At 40.5% G+C, this 6,208-nt stretch overlaps 1 pseudogene; it reads right to left on the reverse strand.

Annotated features, from left to right (window-relative positions):
* Nucleotides 1-2,648: 2,648 nt before the first annotated feature.
* LOC115275380 lies at nt 2,649-4,268 on the reverse strand (annotated as a pseudogene).
* Nucleotides 4,269-6,208: the final 1,940 nt, after the last annotated feature.

A 6,208-nucleotide genomic window follows, 5' to 3' on the forward strand; every position in this document is an offset into this window, starting at 1 on the left:
TCATTTCTGGCCCCAATTTTTGCTAAACACATGATTGCACAGTTGACTGGGTTAAGAAAAAAAGAAATGTACAACAGCTGATAAGCAAGTGGTTAGAGAACAAGCCATCTAACATGACATTATCATATCGCTTAGTGAACTATAATAGAGCCAGTAGAAGGGGTTAGTATTCTTTGGCATGGATAAGGGAAAACAAGAGCAGAATGTAACAAATTTAAAACTTCTTTTCAATGAGGGACACTATGGACAAGGTTAAAGAACAGTTAAAAAAGTGGAGAAAGTATATGCAGTGTCTAAAACCAATGAGGGATTGTTAAGTAGAAGATATAGGAAATTTCTGAAGGTCAGTAAGCAATCCCAATAGAAAAATCAACAACAGCTATGTACAGACAACTTCCAAAAGATAAAAAAACATCCAAAGCTAATAAGCATGAGATATTCAAAATAAGGGGTAATCCAGGAAATGGAAAATTGAAGGAATGGTGAGATGCTACTTTTCACCAATGAGGCTAGTTAAACTAGAAAATCTGGCTAATGTCATATGTTGGCAGAAATGTAGGAGCTTCCATGTACTGTTGTTGGAAGTGTAAACTGTTACAGGAGGTATGGAGAGCAATCTGGTAGATGATCAAAGTACATTAACACCTATGACCTTCTCTGCGTAAACATCGGTATTAGTTTCTTAGGGCTGCCTTTGCACAATATCTTAATCTTGAGGCTTAAAACAACAGAAATGTATTCTCTCACAGTTCTGGAGTTCAGAAGTATGAAATCGAAACACCAGCAGAGCCTCACTCCTTCAGACACTACAGGGGAGAACCCTTTCTCGCCCCTTTCAGAGTCTGGTAGCTCCAGGTGCTCCTTGGTGGTATAATTCCCATCTCTGCTTTTGTCTTCATATGGGTTTCTCCTTTTTTTCTGTGTCTTTCCTTCTTCTGTCTCTTCTAAATATACCAGTCATTGGATGTAAAGCTCACCCTGATCGAGTATGACCTCATCTTAACTTGATCACATTTGCAAAGATTCTATTTCCAAATAGTCACATCCACAGTTTCTAGGTGGATATGATTTGGGGGGGGGGGCATTATTCAACCCAGTATAGTTCCCTCTCTGGGCCCCCAAAATGTATGTCCTTCCCACATAAAAAATATATTCAACACCCCAACATCAATATGCCTCCAAATTTTAACCAATTCCAGCATCAATTCTAAGTTCAAAATCTCATCTATGACTTTTTGAGTCATCATTGACTCGAAAAGTTCCAAATCTCATCATCTAAGTCATCTGAATCAGGTCTGAGTAAAACTGGAAATATGGTCCGTTCTGGGACAAAATTCCTCTCCATCTGTAGATCTGTGAAACTAGAAAATGGGTTATCTGCTTCTAAAATACAATGTTGGACAGTTATAGGATAGACATTCCCACTCCAAAAGGGAAAAAAAATGAAAGGAATAAAGGGGTCACTGGTCCCAAGAAAGTCAAAACAGGGCAAATTTCATTTTCAATTTCAAGTCCTGAGAATAATCCTCCATGACTCAATGTACCCTCCTGGCCCATGGCAACCCTGTCCACTCAGCCTTTAATAGCCCCCCAAACCCTCAGGCCCATGGTGGCCCTGTCCTTTGGGCCTACCATGGCACCTCCGAGTCATCCTTCTTTTTTCTTGAAAAGTCGCAAATGTTTGTAGTCAGGTAGCTCTGTCAGCCAATTTCCTATATGTCTTATGGAGTTTTGAAAGTCTGATATAGCCTTTCTCTCATTTCATCCTGTCTCTGTTCTTTTCAGTGCAAGCTGGTAGTGATTCTCTGATATTATATCCTCAAAAGCTTTGTGGGTCTCCTGTGCATGTCACATGGGTCCAGGCCATTCGACAGGAGGGTTTTTGCCTGTCAAGATAGACAGATTTTTCCTCCATTATGCTATTTTTGTCCCTAGCTTCTGTAGAGATAGCTGAGTGGATTCATGAGCCATGTGGCTAATTTCTTCACCAAAAGTTGTGCAGCCACACCTTCAGCCTTCTCTCAAGAAAACACTTTCCAACAATGAATTTTCTAATTTTAGCTTCCTTTGTAGTCCCAGTAGACTAAGAGTCTCCCCAACAAGGTTCTGGTTCCTTTTTATTTAATAGTACCTTCCTCAGTTTATCTTTCTTCTCACATTTTACCATATGCAGCAAGGAGAAACCAGGCTGTACCTTCAACACTTTGCTTAGAAATCTTCTCAGTTAGGGGCGCCTGGGTGGCTCAGTTGGCTAAGCAGCTGATTTCAGCTCAGATTATGATCTCACTGTTCTTGAGTTTGAGCCTTGCGTTGGGCTCTGTGCTGACAGCTCAACACCTGGAGCCTGCTTCAGATTCTGTGTCTCCCTCTCTTTCTCTGCTCCTCCCCACTGACACTCTGTTTCTGTCTCTCTTTCAAAAATAAATAAACATTAGCAGCTCCTCGTTAGTATAGTAGTTAGTATCCCCGCCTGTCAAAAATAAATAAACATTAAAATTTTTTTAATAAAAAAGAAATCTCCTCAGTTAAATATTAAAGCTCATAGCATACAAATTCTGCTTTCTTTTTTTTTCCAGCTTTCTCCTTTATAGTTCCTTAGTATACACTAATGAAAATACATGCCAATTAAACCATAGCAGCAATCTTCATCACCCATCTTCGCATTCATCAGAGCTTTCTTTACTTAGTTCCTTGCTGGTCTCTCCTTCACTCTCACCGCTACTGTCTTCTTCACTATCTTCATCATCTTTCTCAAGATTTTGAGATTTCTCCATCAGCAACATTTCTTCAATAAGTGAGAAAAAGTCCTTGGCCTCAGGATTTTCTGGTTCATAGATTAGAATCATCTGACATATTTTTTTGCCAAATGGTAGTCTTGACTCATTTCTGCTCTCAGGAATTCTGCCATTAACTCTAATGAGGCATGAGTATCTTTATAAAAGTTTACTGTCTTCATCATTATCATCATCGTTGGTATTATCTTCACCATCGTCATCTGTCGATTCAGACAACTTATCATCAATATCCTGAATGCAATGTTTGTTATTTTTTTCTTGCTCTGAAAGGACTGCATCTTTGCCCACTTGACTTGTGCCTTCTTTTAAGAAGGAAGATGACCATAGCTTACTTAAACTGTAGATTTGTTTTGGTATCTTTATTTCCAAAAGTCTTTGAAGATATTTTCAGTATTCTTTAGGAGGCTGTATTTTTAATATTTTTTGAAGAGAATTCTTTCCTTTTTGAGGATCTCATAGCTACATTTTGAGAGGCTTGTGCTAGTGAGGTACAAAGTTTGCTTGCCAATCTTGGTCTGCGTCCAAGGAGGCATTTATCTGATATTGCCTCACTTGATTCACACATTACTTTTTCCTGTGGATCAAACACTAGTAATCTGCCAATCTGACTATATTTTGGTACCTTTTTGTGTGCCTCCTTGGCAGCTGTGGAGCCCTAGAGCCCGAACCTGCTTGTGGTTCTCGCATCACTTGTCCACAGGGCGGACACAGAAGACGAGCCCAGCTCCCACTTGGCATGAGTTTGGAGCAGGGAGCTGTAGACCCAGCATTGCCATGGAGACCTTTCTTTGTTTTTAAAATATTTATTTATTTTTGAGAGAACACATGCAGGAGAGGGGCACAGAGAGAGGGACAGAGGATCTGAAACAGGCTGCCAGCAGCAAGCCCAATGTGGGGCTTGAACTCACAAACCTTGAGGTCATGACTTAAAGTAAAGTCAGTTGCTCAACCAACTGGGCCACCCAGGTGCCCCTGTTTTCTTTTTTTTTCTTATGTTTATTTATTTATTTTGAGAGAGAGAGAATGAGCAGGGGAGGGGCAAAGAGAGAGGGAGAAAGAGAATCCCAAGCAAGCTCCATGCTCAGCACAGAGCCTGACAGAGGACTCGATCTCATGAACTGTGAGATTACGAGTTGGACCCTCAACCAACTGAACCACCCAGGTGCCCCCAAATTCTGCTTTCCACACAATAAAGAAAATACAATTTGGCCAAGTTTTCTACTACCTGATAACCTTTGCTCCCATTTCTGATACATGTTCCTCGTTTCCTCCTGAGCTCTTGCCAGAAGTACTTTTAATGTCCATTTTCCTAACAATATTCTACTTGGCCATATATGTATCCACTAAGACCACAGGTGCTTTCTCCAGTGTGCTGCTCACATCCCTGTGAGTTTCTCACCAGAATCTAGACTTTGATTACAATGAACCTCAAAATTCTTCTAGCCTCTGCCCATTACCCAATCCCACAGCCATTCCCACAATTTTAGGTATTTGGTACAGCAGCATTTCTCTTCCAACTAGCAAATTCTGCGCTAGTTTCCTAGGGCTGCCTTAAAAAGGCACTAATACTAAATTGGTGAATTAAAACAATGAAATTTATTCTCCCATAGCTCTAAAGACCAGAAGTCTGAAATCAAGGCTATGCTCCGCCTCTGAAGAATCTACGGGGAGAATCTTTTCTGGTCTCTTCCAGGTTCTGGTGGCTCCAGGTGTTCCTTGGCTGTGGGTGCATAACTCCAAGATTTTCCTCTGTCTTTCCATGGCCTTCTCCTCTTTATCAGCGTCTTCTCCCCTTCTACCTCTTATAAGGACACTTTTCATTGGATTTAGGGCCTGCCCACCTGTATAATGCAGGATAATCTCATCTTGAGATCTTTAATAATTATATTTTCAAAGACCATTTTTCCAAATAAGTTCATATTCACAGGTTCTGAGGCCTAGGATATGGATGTACCTTTTGGGAGGCCACCATTCAACTGACTACAACATCCCAGAAATATTCTCACCTCAGTTCATGTGAGTATAAACCAAAGATATTCACTGCAGCATTGTTTGTGGTGGTTGGAAGATGGATGCCCACTACCAGGACAGCATGTAGGTACAATATGGTGGATGTTCACTGTATCAGAGACATTTATAGCTCACTAACTACTCATGTGCACCCTACATTTTCCAGACCTAACAAAGTTTGTTAGGACCATATATTGGTGTTGATAAATATGCTGTGAGTGGCAATGACATTTGTCACTTCTAATCTGAGGGACACAATAGTGGGTATGAATTTTCCATGCTCTCTCCTTCCCTGACTCAGCAACCCTGGAAGGAATGTTCCCAGTGCCATAGATATGAAATACAAGTGGTCCGGATCCCTGAACCACAGCTTGAAAGGGCTCCCCGGAAGAAGTGCCAGACCTATAGAGGATTCTGCATGAGAAATATGCTTTTGTGTGTTAAGCTACTATGACTGATTTGGGGGTTGTTACATCAGCATAGCACAGCCTACTTTGAATAATGTGTAAATCATAAAATACTATCATTTGTTAGGAGCAACAGGTCAGAAATACATATCTCTACAGATAGATGCTAAAAACACAATGCTTAATGAAAAATCAAAAGAGAAAATGAGATATAGAACATAATATCAAATACAAATTTTAAAATAAAAGTACACAAATAAAAATACCCATTTCACAAGAACACATCCAAATTTTTAAAAATACAACTAAAATGGAGGTGGGGGAGAGGAATGAGAGAGGGGTAAGAAAGAAACCAATCCTTCTATCAATTTAGGGACTTGCCAGTTCTTATTACAATAATATTCCAAGATCTGAGAAAGATGATTAACCAGATAGAGAGTCTCTTTCTCAGAGCCAAGGCAGAAGCTGGGGTATTCTCGCCTAAGATGGTGCCCCTGAGCAAAAATAGAAGAGACGCTTGGGGTCTACTGAGACTTTAAGCAGTGAGAATAAGAAAAAAGCCAGCAAAGGAGCCTGGGAAGGAGAAAGAGTTAGAAGAACTGAGAAGGTAAGTAGTCCAGATAAAGTGTAACAGGATCCTGACAAAGAATGTGGCTAGGGGAGTGAAAATGAAGGTGTGGATACTGGTATTGGACTAAATAAAACACAATTAAAGCCAACATCTCTAGCAAGTCCTACAATTCCACCATGATATGGCTCCCTTCATCTGTCCTTGACCCACTACTTTTCATACAGTGGTCCCTCAGACTTTTTCAATGTCTCAAAGGCCAAACATTTGCAGTTCCCTTTATCTCAAACAATTACCCTCCCCCCCCCAACTTCAACACCATCTTTCCATGGCCCTTATCATTCAAGTAGCCCCTCTGAGAGGGTCTCTCTGACCACACTTCCTTTACTTTCTTCATAGCCTACTTATTGTCTAAAAGTAGAGTTATC

Source organism: Suricata suricatta, chromosome 2, assembly GCF_006229205.1.
Source record: "Suricata suricatta isolate VVHF042 chromosome 2, meerkat_22Aug2017_6uvM2_HiC, whole genome shotgun sequence".
Lineage (NCBI taxonomy): Eukaryota > Metazoa > Chordata > Mammalia > Carnivora > Herpestidae > Suricata > Suricata suricatta.